Source organism: Talpa europaea, assembly GCF_964194135.1.
Source record: "Talpa europaea genome assembly, chromosome: 14".
NCBI lineage: Eukaryota > Metazoa > Chordata > Mammalia > Eulipotyphla > Talpidae > Talpa > Talpa europaea.
In genome coordinates this window covers 21048333-21067171 of record NC_140082.1, presented here as the reverse complement: position 1 = coordinate 21067171, position 18839 = coordinate 21048333, and the positions used below count along the sequence as shown (strand labels likewise).

Below are 18839 nucleotides of genomic sequence, written 5' to 3'. Positions count from 1 at the left end.
ACTGTCAACCCTAAGTAAGATGAGAATAAAGAAAATCACAACTCTCTGTGCGTGTGTGTGCATGTGTGTGTGTGTACTTGCACGTGTGTGTATGAAATAATGTAACAGTGAAAATCAATGCAAAGACAAAACTCTTAAAAGCTGCTGGAGAAAGATATTATTATCAGAGGAGCTATAGCAAGACTGAGACTTGACTTTATCTTGTAGGATGAAAGCCGGAAGGCAATATAGTGACATCTTCAAAATGGCAAAAGAAAGTAAACTTTCATTAATAAAGTTTAAATAAAACACTTTTCCTGACCAGCATAGAAATAAAATTCATTAGCATCAGGGTGACACTGAAAAATATCATTAACAGGTGTACAGGTAGAAGGAAAACTATTGCAAATGGAAATCTGGAGATACAGAAAAGAATAAAGAGTAGTAGAAAAGTTTAAGTTGTAGTAATTATACATGAATATTAACTGTACTTTAAAAAGCAGTAATAATACTGTGTTTAAATATGCTAGAATATAAATTGGTAGAGATGTTAACTGTATATTTTGATACTCATGTATTGTCTAGGAAGATAATTTATATTAGACTTTTATAAGTCAATGATGAATACTATGATCTGTAGGGAAACATCTGAAATACTAGTAAAAGGATGAATATGAAGTGGATAGATTAAAAAAAGAAACAAAAAAAATTGAATTCAAATGGAAGAATCAAGGAAAGAAGAAAGAGCAAAGGTGTATTTTATTGAGTATCTACTTGCAGTAAGGGTGTACATCAGAATATCTGGGCCACTCCATGGTGGAAATTCCTTTGTTCTCTTTTTTGGCATAAGCAAACCATTAGTTTACCCTTTTTCATAAATCATTAATTTTAGTAGTTTCTACCAAATATTATTTATTCTGGATTTTAGCCTGAAACCATTCTTACAGATCTTTGCCAGTCTTACGCAACATTTATCCACAGTTCAGTCTGTTTTTATTCTGTACTCTGAAAAATACACACACACAAAATGAAATAATAAAAGCAAGGGCCCGCTTTCTGACCTCTCCTTCTTAAATATTTCCACGTCTGTCTCCATAGCCAGTTGTGATTTAATTGACAGTTTCTGGTACTTACTGCTCTGCAATTATTTTCTCTCTGGCACCTTTGGTGATACAAAGATACCATACTTCCATATCTTCTTGAAATATGCTAAAATCTAGCATACACATCTAAGCATAACTTATTTTATTCCTTGGGTAATGGCCCTCTAAAATAGCATTCCAAATTAATTACTCATAAAATGCTTATTTCTTCCACTTAACTTTCATAATTAAACCCTGAAATGCACCGGGTCTCTAACCCTATAAATACTGAGGGGAGAAGTTAAAAGTCCACATGCCTGTGATACGCTTCTCACTATTTGCTATTAGTGCCCACTGACTTCCATCATTCCTGCTTCTGTTCATTATATTTGTTAACTCTGTAGTCTCTTGCTGTCTTTGGACCCAGATACTTACCTGATATATTTTTGCCTTAATAACTTAGAGAGATGGGTTTCTCTGAATATCTGACTATCTTTTCAACTCTTGACTATATTTTTAAATGAAAAAGTGTTTTAGCTTTGTGGATAAAATTTTATAAGACACAAAAAAATTACAACAAAAAATAAAAAGCACGTTAATCTTGGCATCTTAAGAGAATCGCTGTTAAAATTTTGGTGTGTATTCTTGGTGGAAAAAAAGGGAATCTTTTCTGTTTCAGAGAGTTCTCTGCAATCTATCTTGTTTTGATGATGGTTATATAGGAATGAGATTAGGACCTGCTCCCAGCTTTGTTGTGTAAACTGAAGTGTAAGAATGAGGGCTGAGTTCTTTAATTTTTCTTAGTAACTCATTTTATCTATCACAGGACTCCTTATTTTGCATATTTCTTAATTTTAATTCACTCTGAGACATCAATACTTCTGTTAAGAAAATTTCTGTTGCCAGCCTTAATCCCATGAAGTGTGTGCTCCCCATGGACTGAATCTCCATCATTCTTCACCTAAGGAAGGGGTTACATATTTTTAGGTCTTCTGATAGATGGACAAATGCCAATGAAATTAAGTAAAGCATCAGTGAAAGTCTCTGATTTGAGCAAAATGAAACTTTAATCAGATGAGGAGCAAACTTACTGTTTTCTAGGTGATACTATCTTGGTCATATACAAATGAGTGTACGGTGTGTTTTGCATCCCCTTTTAATCACGCAGGAATTAGAAATGAACATTGTTTGCCTTTTTAAGCAATTGCTAAATGTTCAGGATTTCTAAATTTTGCTATTCAGGGTAAAGTAAAACATGACTCTTGTTTCTAAATTTTGACTTAATTGAAAGGGGAAGAGAGTAAGTAGATGACTAAAATCTGATCAAGTTCCTGATTCATTTTGTTCAACCCACTTAAGATCAAATATAAAAGATTTGTCACTTTTTCTGCTACTTACTCTCTGTATATTCTCTTGAACATATTAAATTACCTAAATATTCTAGCATAATTCATTTATTTTGTTTACTAATTTGATAATATTTTACTTATTTCATGTATTGCTGTATTTCAAGTTTGGTCATAAAATCCTAGAGTTGGTGATCTTACAAGTCATCTTTGATTTATCATAATTTTGTTCATTAGTTTCTAAACTTCAGAATGCATAAAGATCATCTAAAATGTTTGAGAGTAGTTCAGACACCTGGACTTAGTCCCTTAAATATTTTGAATTAATAGCTCTAAATGGGTCTCAGAAAGCTTGGAATATTTTATCCGTTAATGAATCAATTCTGAGACAAGTATTCCATGGACCGTTTTTAAAAATTTTGTTTAATATATATTACTCGTATGAGGTGGTTACTTACCTGCTAGAAGATATACAAGCACTGTGGACTTTGGATCACTGAAAAATTTCAGCATCCCAAGAAATTAAAACAAGCAAAAAACATTTCACAGTCATTTAACAAAAGGGGTAGGTGCTATTAAATTAGGTGTTTTAGTTAAAATCATTTTGCATATCAAAGAAAATTAGTAATAGATACTAGAATATAACTCAGATCTCCTACACTAATTTGAAGCTACTGGTCACATTTGCTTTCATTAGTAACTGAATTTTGATTATTGCTCAGGGTGAGGCATTCCTCAGAACAGACATGTATCAGGATTCTTTGCTTTAAAGGTTCGACAAGCTGGAAACGCTGTTCATATTGTGTAGCATTAAAATAAAAATAGATCTCAAAATATAAAATAAGGAGAGTTCATGAGCAATATTGTTTGTGTTATTTTGTTTGGGGCTGAGGATAAAATTAAGAATGAATTATTTTGATTTTTAACACTGTATTTTTTTAATTAATTTTTTTTGAGGTAACATTAGAATCCCTCCATCAGGTTAATTTATTTTTGTTAAGAGATTGAAGGAGCTCAGATTCTACTTGCTTTATAGTTTGAGTCATTCACAGATAAAACAATCCAAATGTTTCATATTTTTTAAAAAAAAGTCTAAGCATGCATTTACACCATCATTAAATATAGGAACACTAGTTTATTTATAATTATATTCAAGTAATACAGCTGCACTATTTGAAATGATGCCATTTGCTATACTGGGCTCTGTTTTGAGCTGGAAACTAGTGTCCACTTGCCAGGTAACTAAGAACAAACTCCACCTGTCCTGTATTTCCACTGTTGAACATCTAACCTATCTCTCAGTGGGCCTGTCAGGCACCATTCTGCAAACAGAGACAAAAAGGACCCTCCTGCTGGCTGACCAGTGGGAGATATGCTAAGTTTTTCTCTGATGGAGGCCTTTCTCTTGCCCATCTTACTGTGTGGCAAGGCTTATGACAAGATTTTTGACTTCTTTTGTAGAACAAAAGTTAAATAAGCTGTGTTATTGTGATTTCTTGTGAAATCAGGCAGCAGGAATTCCCTCCAGGTGAATCCTAAAACTGTCTGGAAAATAGTCATGTTTTCAGTAATACTGAAAGATAGCCATTTGTGTTTTCATAAATTATAAATATAAATATGTCATTAAAATATTGGAAAACAAAGATGTGAAAGATTTGCTGATCAGATATGAAGGGATATCAGTTTTATGTTCATAATCTCCACTTTAATTCAGTGAGAATGATTTCAGAATGCAAACTTCCAGAATGGTAAGATGATGAATTTGTATGGTTTTAAGTCACTAAGTAGGAAGTAATTTGTTACAGCAGCAATAGAAAATGAATATACCTGTTCATAGGCAATTAAAATTGGGTTGTCAACAGTGAAATAGTGAAAAACATCAGGATTCAGACTGATTGGTTTTCATTGGGCTCCAAAATAGAATTTAACATTTTGAAAACTAAATGACTGCCTGGCTAGAGTGAATCTCCAAACCAAGTTTCAGATGACATGAAGAGATCTATAACTGAAATTCCCTTTTATAGAACACATCCTAGTCTCCCAATTATCTAACTTGAAATCTGGACACTCCTACCAATAGGAAGATGGCATGAATACTGGATTGAAGAAGACCTTTTGTGGGTATATACAGGCTCATTACTTGTGCATTCCAGTAACAATCTGCTTTGAAATTCACCAAAGAAGGTAAGTGCTCAGTTTCTATCCTTGGCTACATGGAATGTTAGGTAGAGCCAAAAGCATTATCCCCATTAACTTTGGACACCAATGTACTATTTGTGGCTCCAGTCATTAATATTGTAACCTGTATCTATAAAACTATAATACTTTATTGATAGGTACATAAACTTGTGTTTGTCCAGTATATGAACAAATATAATGTGATATAACTGATTTCCTTCCACCCCCCCTTCCTTCCTTCCATCCCCAGATAACATTTCTGGATAATATTTGTAGTAACAATATGAAGAGTCTTTATAAATTTTTCTCATCATCATGCATTTGTGTCTTTAACATAAACAGAATATTCAAAAAGACAATAGGTTTACCCAAGATTCTCAGGAGTCAGACTGTCTACTCCTTTTTTTTTTTAATCTTCATTTTTACATAGAAGATCTGGGGTGTAGGCCAGAGGTGCGGGGGCTGAGAGGATTCACCAGAGATAGAGTGGGAAGCAGATCAGACAGATTTATTGAAATACACTTTAAAGGGGAGCAGTGGGCGAGACAGGAGAGGTCTGCTGTGCCATATGTGGGTCATCTCCCTGGCCGGGGATCAAACTCAGGCCGTAGCAGTGCTAGTGCTGAGACTTAACCTCCAGGCCACCATTTATAACACTAAAATGATATCTACTCATTTATAACACTAAAATAAGGAGGCCTGTCTACTCATTTATAACACTAAAATGATACAACCTCGCCATTATATATCATAATCTTGAAGAATAATACCCGTAAGATAATAGAAAAAATCTGGGAGAATGATTTTTTAATAGAATAATTTAGGGAATAGAATAACAGAGTTCAACTACAACCATGAAGCACGGAAGAAGACAGCATGCAGATACTACAATAGGAGCCAATAAACATCAGTACAAAAGACTTTAGTCCAGTAGGCCCCACCAAAAAAGCTAGGTGTTGATAATGATAATAGTGGGGGCAACATGGAAGAGAGGATTAGGGGCTCTGCATTTCACAGGAACACTGCCTTTTGTCTCCTTACAAGGACTCTGTTGATTATATTCATTTGTATTATCTAGGATAAACTCCCCATCTCAAAATCATTAACTCAGTGATACCCACAAAATCTCCTTTATTATACCATCAGGGAATACATTTACAGATTTTGGTAACTCGGATGTGAATGTCTTTGAGGACATTGTTAGCCCACAGAAGGGACTCTGCTCCACTGTACAGTAAAGTCAAGCTGGTGATATTTTCTGGTAAGTCTAAAGGAAAATTGTACTTGCCAACCTCATTTGGAAATTTTCTAGTGGAATAGTACCAAGAAATCTGTCTTGCCTACTTTGTAGTAGTAGTATGACTCTTGTTACAAAGATGATCCTGGTAGCAGGTAACAGTAAAAACTGCAAATAAAGTTGAGCTGTGGAATAATAATATGGTGATAGGGGCTGAATTTCTACCTTTAGTTAGTAAACTACAGCCATACCTGCTTGACAAAATGATGAATTAAATTAGGTTTTCTCTTATGGACTGATCCTAAATTGCAAAAATCAGTAGAACACGGAAGAATGGTCTCGTCTATCGATGTTTATGTATTATGGACATCCAGAAATTGCTACTTTTTGATAAAATTCAGTATTTTTAAATAAAGGGGAATGATGTCATAAAGTGTTGACAGGGTAATAGTTGGAAACAGGTTATAGGGGAAATGTATTAAAATGACCCTTAGACCCTCTTCTCCAGTTAATATACATTAATAGCATTTCTTATCTAAATTGGTCAAAATTCCTCTAAATTGCAGTTTTTTCCCCTACTTCTCTCTAGCCTGCCCTTTACATGTGAACATGGTACTAAAGGCACTATTTGTAGAACTACAACATCTTTTTCTTCACCTGGCCCTTTGACAAACTTTGTATACCAATTTTAGAAGGATTAGGGCCAGAATTAGAAGTAAGGATGGTAGGGAACTTGAAGGAATAGAAGCTTTTCTTACTTCAGGTTGGAGTGTATTGACAGGGAAGCTTAAGATTCTTAATTTGTAAATGTTTCCTATGAATTAGTTGTCTTGGAGATAGACAATTGTTTTAGTATTAGATCTGAATGCTATTGAGTGGTGTCACTTGTTGACCTCTCCTATACCTTTGCTAGGATTTGTCTGCCTTTCTTTCCTCATCCCCCTGTTTAAACCAAGAATTAATGAGGGGAGGGGGTAGAGGGTGATAAGAACAAATCAGATAATACTGTAATTATGATGTAACGAAGGTGTAGGGATCTCAGTCTTCCTGATTTGTACCAAATGCGTGTGTGTGTGTGTGTGTGTGTGTGTGTGTGTAGCCTCTGGGTGATTTGGTGGTGGGTACTCTACTGTGGTACTATGGTATTACCTGATGGGAAGGCTCCTAATGTTACCTCAATTAAAAAGAATAAGTTAATAAAAATAAATAAAAATGTTTATAATATACATATACTCCTTATAGTATTTTTATTTCCTGGACTTGAATTTCCTTCATTCACTCAACTCATTCAACAGATACCTGGTTGCCAGATACTGGCAAATATGCTTTCATATTTAAATATGTCTATAGATAAAAAATTTTAAGTGAGTACTATAAGACTTACAATAGAAATGGAACCAAAACGCTAAGAGAAAATAGTCAACTCTGCAGGTGAGATTGGGAATTTTCACAGTAAAGGTGACACTATGCAGATTTGAGGAGACTAAACGGGTGTTTACTTACTGAGAAAGACTGGCGTCCTACCTGCGTTCTTCCTCTAAATCTTCCCAAGCACCAGAAATGTCTGTGAGGATAAACTATTCTTGGAATTCTGTTTAAAACTTTGTTTTTCATGTTTCAATTAGGGTATCTACATTTGAAATAAAAAAAAAACACGACCCCTTTACAAAGTTTCCAACTAAGACAGACAAGGAAGGGAGGTTAAGCCAATCTGTGTGACAGTTTCAGCAGAAGGCAGTGGGTGGCAGTGGTACCAAGTAAACAACTTTATTTTCATGTGAAACTGTCCTGAGGAGCTGTGTGTGTGTGTGTGTGTGTGTGTGTGTATGTGTGTAAAAGGGCAAGGGACAGAGTAGCTATTATCATTGCCTCTCTTCTGTACTTGCATTTCCTTTTTTTATTTGAATCAGATGGAAATAGTTTCAGTTTAGGGTGGCACCCTGCCCTTGCAGATCAAAGCTTCCATGCCAATGTTTATGTTTGTTTTGTTTGTAAATACTGGGTAAACAGCTCTTGCTCAGAACTAGTAATATACCTACTTCTTCCTCTCATCTCAGTACTGGCCCCTCCATCAAAAACCTCTGGACCTCTCCAACTAACAGAGGACTTCTCGATCTTCAGAAGGCCTCTAGGACCACTCTGTAGCACCATGGACAGCATTTGTTCTGATTGCTTAATATTCATTTCATACTGATCATTAAAAATTTTGACAATTATTCTATTGAAATATAGCAGTAAAGTTAGGCCATTAATTTAGTTTAAGAAAACTAACACTGCCAGGTTCACAGCAAGCTCACTGATGTCCTGCAACTAAGTAGGACAGTTCTTGAATTGTGTCAGGTTAAAAAAAGCAAATCTGTGGTAGCAATTAAAACTAAGCAGACAGAGGGCTTCCCTGGTGGTGCAGCAGTTGAGAGCTGGGTTGCGAAGCTGCCTGCAGCCTCTGCAGCGCTGGTTTGATCCCCGGCTGCTCCCCGGCCACTGGAGGAGGGTCCCACATGGCGCGCAGACCTCTCCTACCGTCCGCTGCTCCCTTCAGCAGTGTACTTTGGTCCTTCTGCCTGCTCTGCTCCCCGCTCTGGCTCTGGTGAATTCTCTCACCCTCCCGCGCTTCTGACTGTACCCAGTGCATGTATAAATAAATAAATAAATCTTTAAAAAAAAATAAATAAAATTAAGCAGACAGAAATATATGCAAAATTTAAATTCTAGGATATTTCTTTGTGGTCTTTCTTTCTTTAAAATAATATCTTTATTTCTTGAAAACTTTTCTGTGGAGTATATAGTTTTTAATGTTCATATTAATATAAGTTAGTAGTATCTAGTATTAAGAATTAAAAGCAGGGCCTCCCCGGTGGTGCAGCGGGTTGAGGGCAGCACTGTGAATCTGTCTGCAGCCTCTGCAGTGTGGGTTCAATACCAGCTGGCCGGCTGACTGGCCGGCGAGAATCCCACATGTCATGGCAGACCACTCCTGTCACGCCCGCTGCTCCCCTCAGCAGTGTATTTCTGTCGTCTGCCTCTTCTGTTCCCTGCTCTGCCTCTGGTGAATCCTCTCACCTTCCTGCGCCTCTGGCCTGTATCCCAGCTCTTGTATAAAAATAAATAAATAAATCTTAAAAAAAAAAAAAAGCAAATGTGTCTTTGCTGATTGGTTGCTTCTCTCTTTTGAATCATCAGAGCTTACCTGAATATCAAAAGCTCAAATTACACAACCTTATAAGCCTACTCTAGCATTAGCTATGCTTGTCCCATATTAAAGGCCCAGGTTCTGGAGATACGTTCCATTTCTAAGAGTGTAAAACTAACTAATGACATAATTTCACAGTGTGTTAACAAGCCATTGAATTTCATTTATTGGTATCTAATGCATCTGACCCATGTTTTAGGTATTTAAGGAAGTAGAATATACATCAATTCTATCTATTGTGTTCCTGATTCTTTCTGAAGTTTCTTAGTATGAACATGACCATTTTAAGAATATAACAGAATTAAATATGTGCTCAAAAATTGGTAGATATCAAATAGGTCAAATAAAACAATGATATATACAGTGCTGAAAAGATGAGGTAATATAAGTGGTTGTTTATAAGCTAATCTTGTATTTCTTCATGTCCTCATTATTATTGCTGTGATAATAACCATTATTTCTCCAGTTAAACAACCTTGTTAAATTTTGTAAGAGCAGTAATGATTACAGCTATCTACAATTTACAGAAAATAGACTTCTGCTGTGGAGTACTTTGTTCTCTGAGAAAATCCACTTTTTTATTAATAGTTAATTTTTGTAATACTTAAGCTTATTATTTAATATCTGTGTGGCAGTTGGTATTTAAAAACTGCTTTACAATGATGAATTATTTCCAACACCAGACTTTTTGTAAGGTGGCTTTAGCCTACCTATTGAATCTAGCACAAAACAGGCCAAGTTTTCTGTTTTTTAAAATCACTTAAGGTTTTCCATTACTGATATGTTTACAATAAAAGTTGGAAAGCAGAAACCTAAAAATAAAGTATAAACTTTGAATATCTACCTCCTTGCTCATGTTAAGGCTTGCTATATGATTGTGGAATTGGGAAAGGATCTTCTCCTTGCTACTGAGTCACAATTTTCCTCTGCAGGGACACTCAAAAGTGTTTCTGTGGTGATTTCCCAATGTTCTTAATCTTCTTGGGTCTATAAACAAATATTAATTTAATAGTAAAGTGCTTGTATTTGTGAAAAATCTCTGCACTTTCTTTAATTTCTAAGACCAAGGCTCTACCTAGAGTATTATCAGTAGTTATATATTTATATAAATAATTGAATTTTTTCATATTGTTATTCTCATGTTAAGATATATAGTAAGATATATAGGAAGTATTTAACAATTGTTTTACTAAAAAATAATCATCATGATCATTGTTGATCCCCCTTCCTAATCTCAAATTTTTAATTCACTCTCTTATATAAGAAAAAAAAATCAATTTAATTAATTAACATGTGGCTGATTTTACTTAATAGACTCACAAGATTTATTTAGACTTATAAGATGCAGTTAACCTATTTTACTGGAACTCCAATATCAATCTCGTGTTATCACCACTTCGTTTTTTTCCATGAAATTTAACTTTATAGCAACTTTTAAGAATAATTGAGGAGTTATGCTTCCTTTCTGTGACAAACATCAAGAAAAATAATAGTCATTTTCAGTTATTGGATCTTTCTCATTTTCCTATACGAAAACTACTTGTTGACTATATTTAAATTGAATTATTTGGATAAACTAGTGAAATTACCAGTCCAAACTAGCGAAAAATTTTGGCCATGGATTATTTCCTAGAATTTAAAAAGTAGGTTGGGTGCTATGTCAACATTTTTCTAGACCTATTAGTTTTTATTTATTTATTTTTGTTTTTATTTTATTTTTTATTATTTTTAAAGATTTTATTTATGTATACAAGAGCTGGGGTACAGGCCAGAGGCGCAGGGGTGAAGGGATTCACCAGAGACAGAGCGGGGAACAGAACAGGCAGACTGACTGAAATACACTGCTGAGGGGAGCAGGGACGAGCCAGGAGAGGTCTGCCGCACCATGTGGGTTTCTCCCTAGCCAGCCGATAATGGAACCTGTGCTACAGAGGCTGGAGACAGCTTCACAGTGCTGCACTCAACCTGCTGCACCACCGGGGAGGCCCAGTTTTTATTTATTTTTAAAACATCTTTGATAAGTGGTTAAAAATAAAAATACTTATAGAGAACTCAGCACTTTTTTGTGTTTGACCATCTTATTATTAGCTGTTCTTTCATAGTCAAAATAGGATTTCAATCAAAAAAAGTAACCCTTTTTTAGTGAACTACAGGGTTTTGGAAAATAAACATGACATTAGGTCGCAGGAACACGCAACTATTTTGGGGTGGCTCTTGGACTCTTAAAACAGATCATCCAGCATCATCAGGGCTTGATTTATCTCAAAATGGGATAAATCAAGAGAATTCCTAAGGGGAATTGGAGGAGGGCATATATGTCTATGTGATTTGCTTATCAGTAGGATGGGACCCTTTGGTTCAAATGTTGCCTTCCAAAAGGCAACATCAGCCAGGGATTTTTTTATAGCTCAAGGGTTTGTCTTAACTATGGCTAGTGTTGGATGCAGTTTTTGCAAGGTATGAAAAGTAGGAATGTTCTAAGTGACTAAAAGTATGTTTACTTAAACAATATTTATTGAGATTGATTGTAGGAAAATTTAAGTTTGACTCTGGTGAGCTTTGAATTAACAATGAACCCGATGTAAAGAAGTATAACTTAGGGCCAATATCCAAGAGCTGTTTTTGACTTATTTATGTAACACCCTTGATGATGATTAGAAAATATATTAATATTTCTGCATAACACAGATATTAATAGCTCTGTATAATTTTAAAGTGCTTTAGAGTGTTCATGTCTTCAGTGAATTTTTACTTTTATCTGACCTGAATATTTCTGGTTTCTCAAGTCTAACTTTTATAATGCCACCAGTTTATTCTTTTAATATTTCCTTCCTTTAAGGTTTACTTTTATTTTCTTAAAATGTGTAACCTAATGGTTTTTGTTATACTCATAGAGTTGTAAACCTATCATTACTATCTAATTCTGTAACATCTGTCACTATAAAAGAAAACCCTGTCACCCATTAGCAGTCACACCCCATTCACTGTTCTCCCCAACCTTTGGAACTACTAATTTTCTATCTTTGTGGATATGTCTATTTCATATTAATCATACCATATAATATGTGGCCTTTTATGTCTAGTTCCATTCCTTAGAAGTCACCTGTTGTATAGCATGTATTAGTGTTCTGTTCCTTTTTTATGACTGAATAGTATTCTACCGTGTGGCTATATATCCCATTTTTGTTTACCCATTCTTCAGGTGATGGACATCTGTATTATTTATATTTTTTAGCTATTATGAATAATACTGCTATGAACATTTGTGTACAAGTTTCTGTTTGAATATTTATTTTCAGTTATCTTGGGCATATACTTAGAAGTATAATTAATGGATGATATGTTTAAAATTTTGAGTAATCCCAAACAAACAAAATAGAAGTGAAAAGACAACTCACAGAATGGGATAAAATGTTTGCAAAGCATATGTTTGATAAGGAAATTTTATTCATACTATAGAAGAAATCTAGCAACTCAACAATAAAAAAAAATATCCCAATAGCCACTTTACCATTTTACATTTCCACTTTTTAGATATCAGTGTTCCAGTTTATCCACATCATCATTAACACTTACTATGTATGCCTTTTTGATTAAAGTTATCCTACTAGGTTTGAGGTGGTATCTCATTATGGGTTTGATTTGCATTTCTGCTAATGATGTTGATCATCTTTTCATTGTTTCTTGGCTCTTCATTTCATTAATCTGTATGCCTGTTTATATCCTGTACCACACTATCATGATTATTGCAACTTTGTAGTAAGTTTTGAAATCGTAAAGTATTGATTTTCTAATTTTGTTCATTTTTCAAGACTGTTCTGACTGTTCTGGGCCTATTGAATTTCCTTATGATTTTTAAGGTCAGCTTGTCAATTCTGCAAAAAAAAAATGCAATTGGGACTTTGATAGGGATTGCACTGACATGTAGATCAATTTGTATACTTTTGTTATCTTAAGGATAATAAGTGTTGCAAATAGTGATATGAGATATATTTCTGGTTAGTTAAGTCTTCCTTAATTTTTTTAAACAATGGTCTATGGTTTTATACTTTTACTAAATTTATTCCTAAGTATTTAATTTTTTGATGCCATTATAAATGGATTTTTTTTCCTCAGGGTTGTGGTTCTTGCTGAATTTATTAGTCCTAATAGTTTTTCAATTCCATGGGATTTGCTACATACAAAATGCTGCAGAGATAGTTTGACTGAAAATTTTCCTCTCTTCCCCCCCGCCCCATACAGTAAAGAAAGTAATGCCAAAAAGAGACTGTGGAATACACTAGAATAAATTTCCTTCTATTAATTAAAATCCTTTTTAAATACTTATTCAGTAACATCTTCACATCTTTCTTCCGTTTTTCCATGAATTAAAAAAAAATTTAATTTAAAAATCATATGAAATTCTTTGCTGAGGTTCCTATGTATGCCTTCTATGTTTAGTCCTGATTCTCCATTTGTAGATTTCTTTGAAAAGAAAATTAGGGTACTTAAAAATTTCAAATTCTTAGGACTAGTGTTTCTTACCGCTTGTGTTCCTTAAAGGGTTTTATTCCTAATTCTGTGGTCAAAATGGCACTTTTGAAAGCTTCTCATTGTCCCTGTCTTTCTTTCCTACTATGTATGTTTTATTGGTAATTTTTGTTGTAAAAAAAATATCTTCTTGAAGTCTAAGGTACATGTAAATTATAGTTGACTTCCCTCTCACAGATAACAGGAATGCAAAAATGTTGTAACTACATTCCCCTAAAATTTATGCTTCTTTCTAAATGTTTTTTGTTGGTCAGAATTAGGGTTAGAGTAATAAATAAGGCAAGGCATACTAAAGTTGTGTAACTTTAGTGAGTGTACGCAGGACTTGGAATGTTACACTTTAATGATAAAGAATTTTTAACCAATATTTTAAGGTCATATATAAAAGTTTATGCTCCTAAAATACTTTATATTCCTAAAGTACCTATATGTCATATATTTAATTAAACTTCTATTTTTTAATAATAAAATATTATGTGATTCAATAGTGAGCTAAGAACATTTCTACATCTTGAAATTTGTTTCTAGACTAAGATAAAATTGCTTTAAAATCTTGCATGCTTTTCAGCTGAGAATGATAGCAATTATACCAATTAAAGTGATTTTCTTTGTAAGTGATAAATAATATTTTATTTTTCTTCATAATAAAAGAAAAACTCAGTGCCTCTTGAGAATATAGCATTTAGTTTTGATTTAGCATTTAATAGGCAGTGTAGTTCTTGGCTTTTGGTTTAACCCTCTGCCCTTTATTCTTTAGCTGATTTGCTAATTACTATTGAAAACCCTCTCCAATTTCACTGGGGAAATGCAAATTCAGATTCTAAATACTTGAAAGGCAGCCAAGTGCTGAGTACATGCGAACACATTCTGAGTTTTACATAATTTTTTATATAATTACTTTTAATGTCCAGGGTTTCTGTCTTTAGTATCAGTGTATGTAGATTCCTCTCTCTGTCAGCAAAAATGGAATGAACAAAATGTTCTGATTCTTTCAGATAAATTAGAAACACAAATCAAATAGTATTTTGATGATTGGTGAAAGAGAAGATAACTAAAATATTTGGGATGAAGGAAGCAGGAGTTTGGAATTTTTATGTTTTTATTAAAAGAAAAATATTGCATAAATGTATAAAACCATAAATATATAGTATAATGACTTGTTCCTAAGAAAGCACACCTAATTACCAGCATTTTACAAAGCCTTCTTGAAGCTCTATCCAGTCATCTCCTCACTGTTTTTCCCAAATTCATACACTGTCATTTCTAATACTACATATCACATTGGACTGTTTTCAAGAATTATTCAAATAGAATAATAAGGTAATTGTGACTTATTTTGTTCAACATGATTTGTGAGATTGAGAAATTAATCCATGTTATTGTATATAGCTGTGCTTTGTTTACTCTCATTGCTATATATTACTTTGTTATATAGAGCATAATTTCTCTACTTTAGATGAATATTTGCCTTTTTAATAGTTTGGGCTTGTTGCAAACAGCGGAGCATTTTTTTAATGAATTATTTTATATCATTCTCACATCATTTTCATTTTTGCATTCATTTTTATATGCATTTTCATTTTGGTTATATTCCCCATACAATTACTACCCCCTTTTTCTGACCCTAATCCCTCTTCTCCTCCTCCCCCACCCCCTACAAACAGTGGAGCATTTTTGTATGTCTTTTGCGGGCATGTTTAGATATCTTTCAGTTGGTTATAAATCCAGGATTGAAATAGCTGGTTAATAGAATATGTTATTTTCAGATTTAATAAATAATGCCAAATTCATTTCTAAAGAGATTGTATCAATTTATACATCCCCTCATATGAGTATTTTACTTATTTCACATCGTCATTAACCCTTACATTGCCATTTAAAGCTTTAGCTCTTATTCTAAGGTGACTAATTCTAAGGTAAAGTCCCAGTTACAGAAAAGCAACTCTTTCAGTTGAAACATCATTTATTGTCTTCCTTTTCCTATTTCCTTACTCCTTTTCTCCAGTTACCTGGAATTACCTCCTCAATAAACAATTTGTATTCAAATCCTTGTTCTAGAATTTGCTTCTGGTAGATCCCCACATAAAATCCTGTGTTTCCTGTTCTTTTATCTAGAATATTTCTATGCCTTTTCATTCAAAATATATCTCTTGTTAGCAGTTTTTTTAGTTTGCTTAATCCATTCTGGCAATCTTGATGTTTTCTTTGAAGTATCTTTTTCAAGTGTATGTGTACATACACATATAATTATTGCTATAGTTAATTAAATCTAACACCTGTTTTATATTTTTTTTCTTATTTATTTGTATTTCTGGTCAATCAAATATTCCACTGTCTTCCTTTCTGAAAACTTTCTAGAGTAGTGACACAAGTATAGGATAGATACTTATTCTTATTTCAAAAGGGAGAAATTGGAAGGAAGAAAGAGGTGATAAGCCTCCAGCAAGTCGAAAGCTTAGAAAGGAAAGTTGTATTAGATCTTAAGCCTTGAAAACAAGTCTCTTTGGTTGGATGCTCTGCCTACTGGGTCCACAGGGTAGACCTTGACCAATCTCTTTATGACAATCTAGGCCTTTCCTTGTATGTACCTCAGAATTGTTCCATCTTCTATTCGTTAGTCAGTGCCAAAGCTGCATTTACAGTTGTAGATAATTTTTGCTCCCAGCACTGAAACAAGTGTTAGTTTGCTAGGGTTACAAAAACAAAAATTATTTCTCTTGGTTCTGTAAGCCAGAACTTCAACTCAAGGTGCCAGATTTATTTTCTATTGAGAATTCCCTTCCTGGTCTTTAGACAGCTGCCTTCTATGTCCTCACACGGTCTCTGCTCTAAATGTGCACATGGAAAGCAGGAGGTCAAGCTCTCTTATATCTCTTCTTATAAGGACACTAATCTTTATAAAGATGAGGGTCTCACCCTTATTTAACCTTAATTACTTCTTAAAGACCCTGTGTCCAAATAGAGCCAAACATGCATGAGGCCTTTTAGTTGTTAAACAGGGTACAGCACCATCTGCAACTCTGACTTCACTTTTGTGTTTGTGGGCTATAAACTCCCTGAGGTCTAGATCATGACTTTGTTCCTCTCATTGCTGTAGCCAGTAATGTACAATGGGACTCCTAAGCAAGGGCTAAATTAGGTCAAGAATGAAGGAAATGCTCAGAATTTATGAACTATCACCATAGGATGCACAGGGTACCAAACACAGAACATAGGCTCACCACAGTGAGTTTGTGGCTTGATGGAGGGAAGTGTTTCATTTTTTTAAAAGTTTTGAATATATTAAAAATTTAATTTGTCAGGTCTTTGGGTAAATTTATGTAGGATGGTCTACTCAATGAAATATAATCCTGAAATAATCCTGAAATACAATCCTGAAATATAATCCATTTCCCCACATCATTTTCTGTCCTCTCCTCCCCCCACCAAAAAGTATCTTGCCTTTGTAGACTTGTCATATGTCTATGCCACATGTGGTATTTGTATCATTTCACCCTCTTTTGTGAAATCTGACTCTACTGAATGTAGCAAGAACATTTCAAAAGTTAATAATGGAAAAATTCTTTTTTAACTGCAACTATATCATAAAAGAAAACATTCCCTCACTCCCCACTGTGCCATCCTGTCCGGTCCATCATGCTTTTAAAACCAGGTTGTAGCAGCTAATGAATAAAATAATAAAGACAAAATGTAGTTCTTTTCCTCCCTGGTGAAACACTGCATTATTTGTTATTCATGAATTCTTGTTTCCTTGAAGATTGATGAAATATGTGGGTGATGTGTACCCTATCATTGCCTGGAGGCCTTTTAGATTTTTCTCTGTTTAAGCATTTTCTTTTTGTTTTAATAAACTTGCAAATAGTTGTGGAGAAGAGCCACTAGATATTGGATATTAGTATAATTAACTTGTTTTAGTGCCAGGTCCTCCCGAACCACTCCCAAGTTAACAGATTCAACATTTTACAGTATTTCTTCACAATGTGACTAGAAGAGAGTAAAAGAAAAGTAAAAGCTGCTATCTCTTTGCAATAAGCTGGAAGACCTAATTTCTACTTCATCTCGCTAGTGTCAAACCTTTCAGTTTGTATGCCTCTGCAGTGTTGCCATCTGCTTTTTGAACAAGGTTCAGTAAATTCATTAAAGCTGGAGTCCTTTCTGGAGTGATAGAAGTCTTCTGTCAACCAGAGCAGAGCCATGCTTTTCCTCCAAAGAGAAAGAAGTGACAACCCAGACTGCCTGCTTTCCTTTGTTGTGCTTGCTAAATTTAGTTTGGGATTTAGGTTCTGTGAACTGGTCTCATGCTTCTCCTAGACCCAGAGAATGTTCTGTTTTGAGGACTTCAAATAGAAAAGATACACTCCATTTGCATACCCAAAAATGAAGATTTGTTTTTTAAAATCTGGATTAAGTTACTCTGAGTTGGGAAGGGAGAATATTTTTTTAATATGTAAATGATACAGGAATTAACTCCCTATCTTAAAAATACTTTTTTTACGTATTTTAAAATTAATGACCTTCACTTTTTTGAAGCTTAATAATCCAGCAAACTGATCTAGTTGGACTGTTGCCCAAAGCTGAGAAAAATGTAAAATGTAAAAATAAAGGTCTTGAAACAATAAGTATAGAGTTCAAAGTGACCAGGCAGTAGCATCTGTTTCTGTTCGTAAAATAATACTATGTATCCATGCTTTGGGGAGAATAGTCATTACTGTATGGAATCAGAACCCTGAGATGGAAGCCTGGCTCTGCCAGTTAGTTATTAATTGTGTAGTTTTGGATAAATTAAGTTAGCAATCTGTGCCTCTTTTTTTTTTTCATCTTTAAGATAAGAGATGATGATAGAATTGATATAGGATAAAGTATGTTAATACTTATACAGCCCTTAGAACAGTGTCTGACATGTAATAAACAGTAATTATTAACTATTTATTACCTTACATGCTAATAGTTTGCTGTCTATTATCTCATGTGCTCTAGCTCGTCAAACTCGGTAGTCTAGTTTCCAGGTATACAGGCAATTAAAACCATAATTTAGAAGGTTAAGACATTTCTAAAAGTAAGTCCATCTTTGCAATTAAAATATGACAACTGGTAACTCAAAATAAAAGAAATAGAAAAACTAAAACTAAGCATAAAAAACTCAAAACACTGTTCATTGATGTACTGTTTGTATTTTAATAGAAGTTATTATGTGCTTATGTAATTGGATATAGCAGACATGAAGTTTATTAAACTGAATTCTGCTGGGGTTGATATCCTTAAGATTAAGTTTTTGGGAGTTGTCTATGACATCTGTT

The 18839-nt window shown here is 34.0% G+C and overlaps 1 protein-coding gene across 1 annotated transcript in view; it reads left to right on the top strand.

Annotated features, from left to right (window-relative positions):
• GPR158 (G protein-coupled receptor 158) overlaps positions 1-18839 on the top strand; it is a gene marked incomplete at both ends in the record, with an annotated part of 240943 nt that overhangs the window by 109388 nt on the left and 112716 nt on the right. The gene's annotated exons all lie outside the window — the stretch shown is intronic.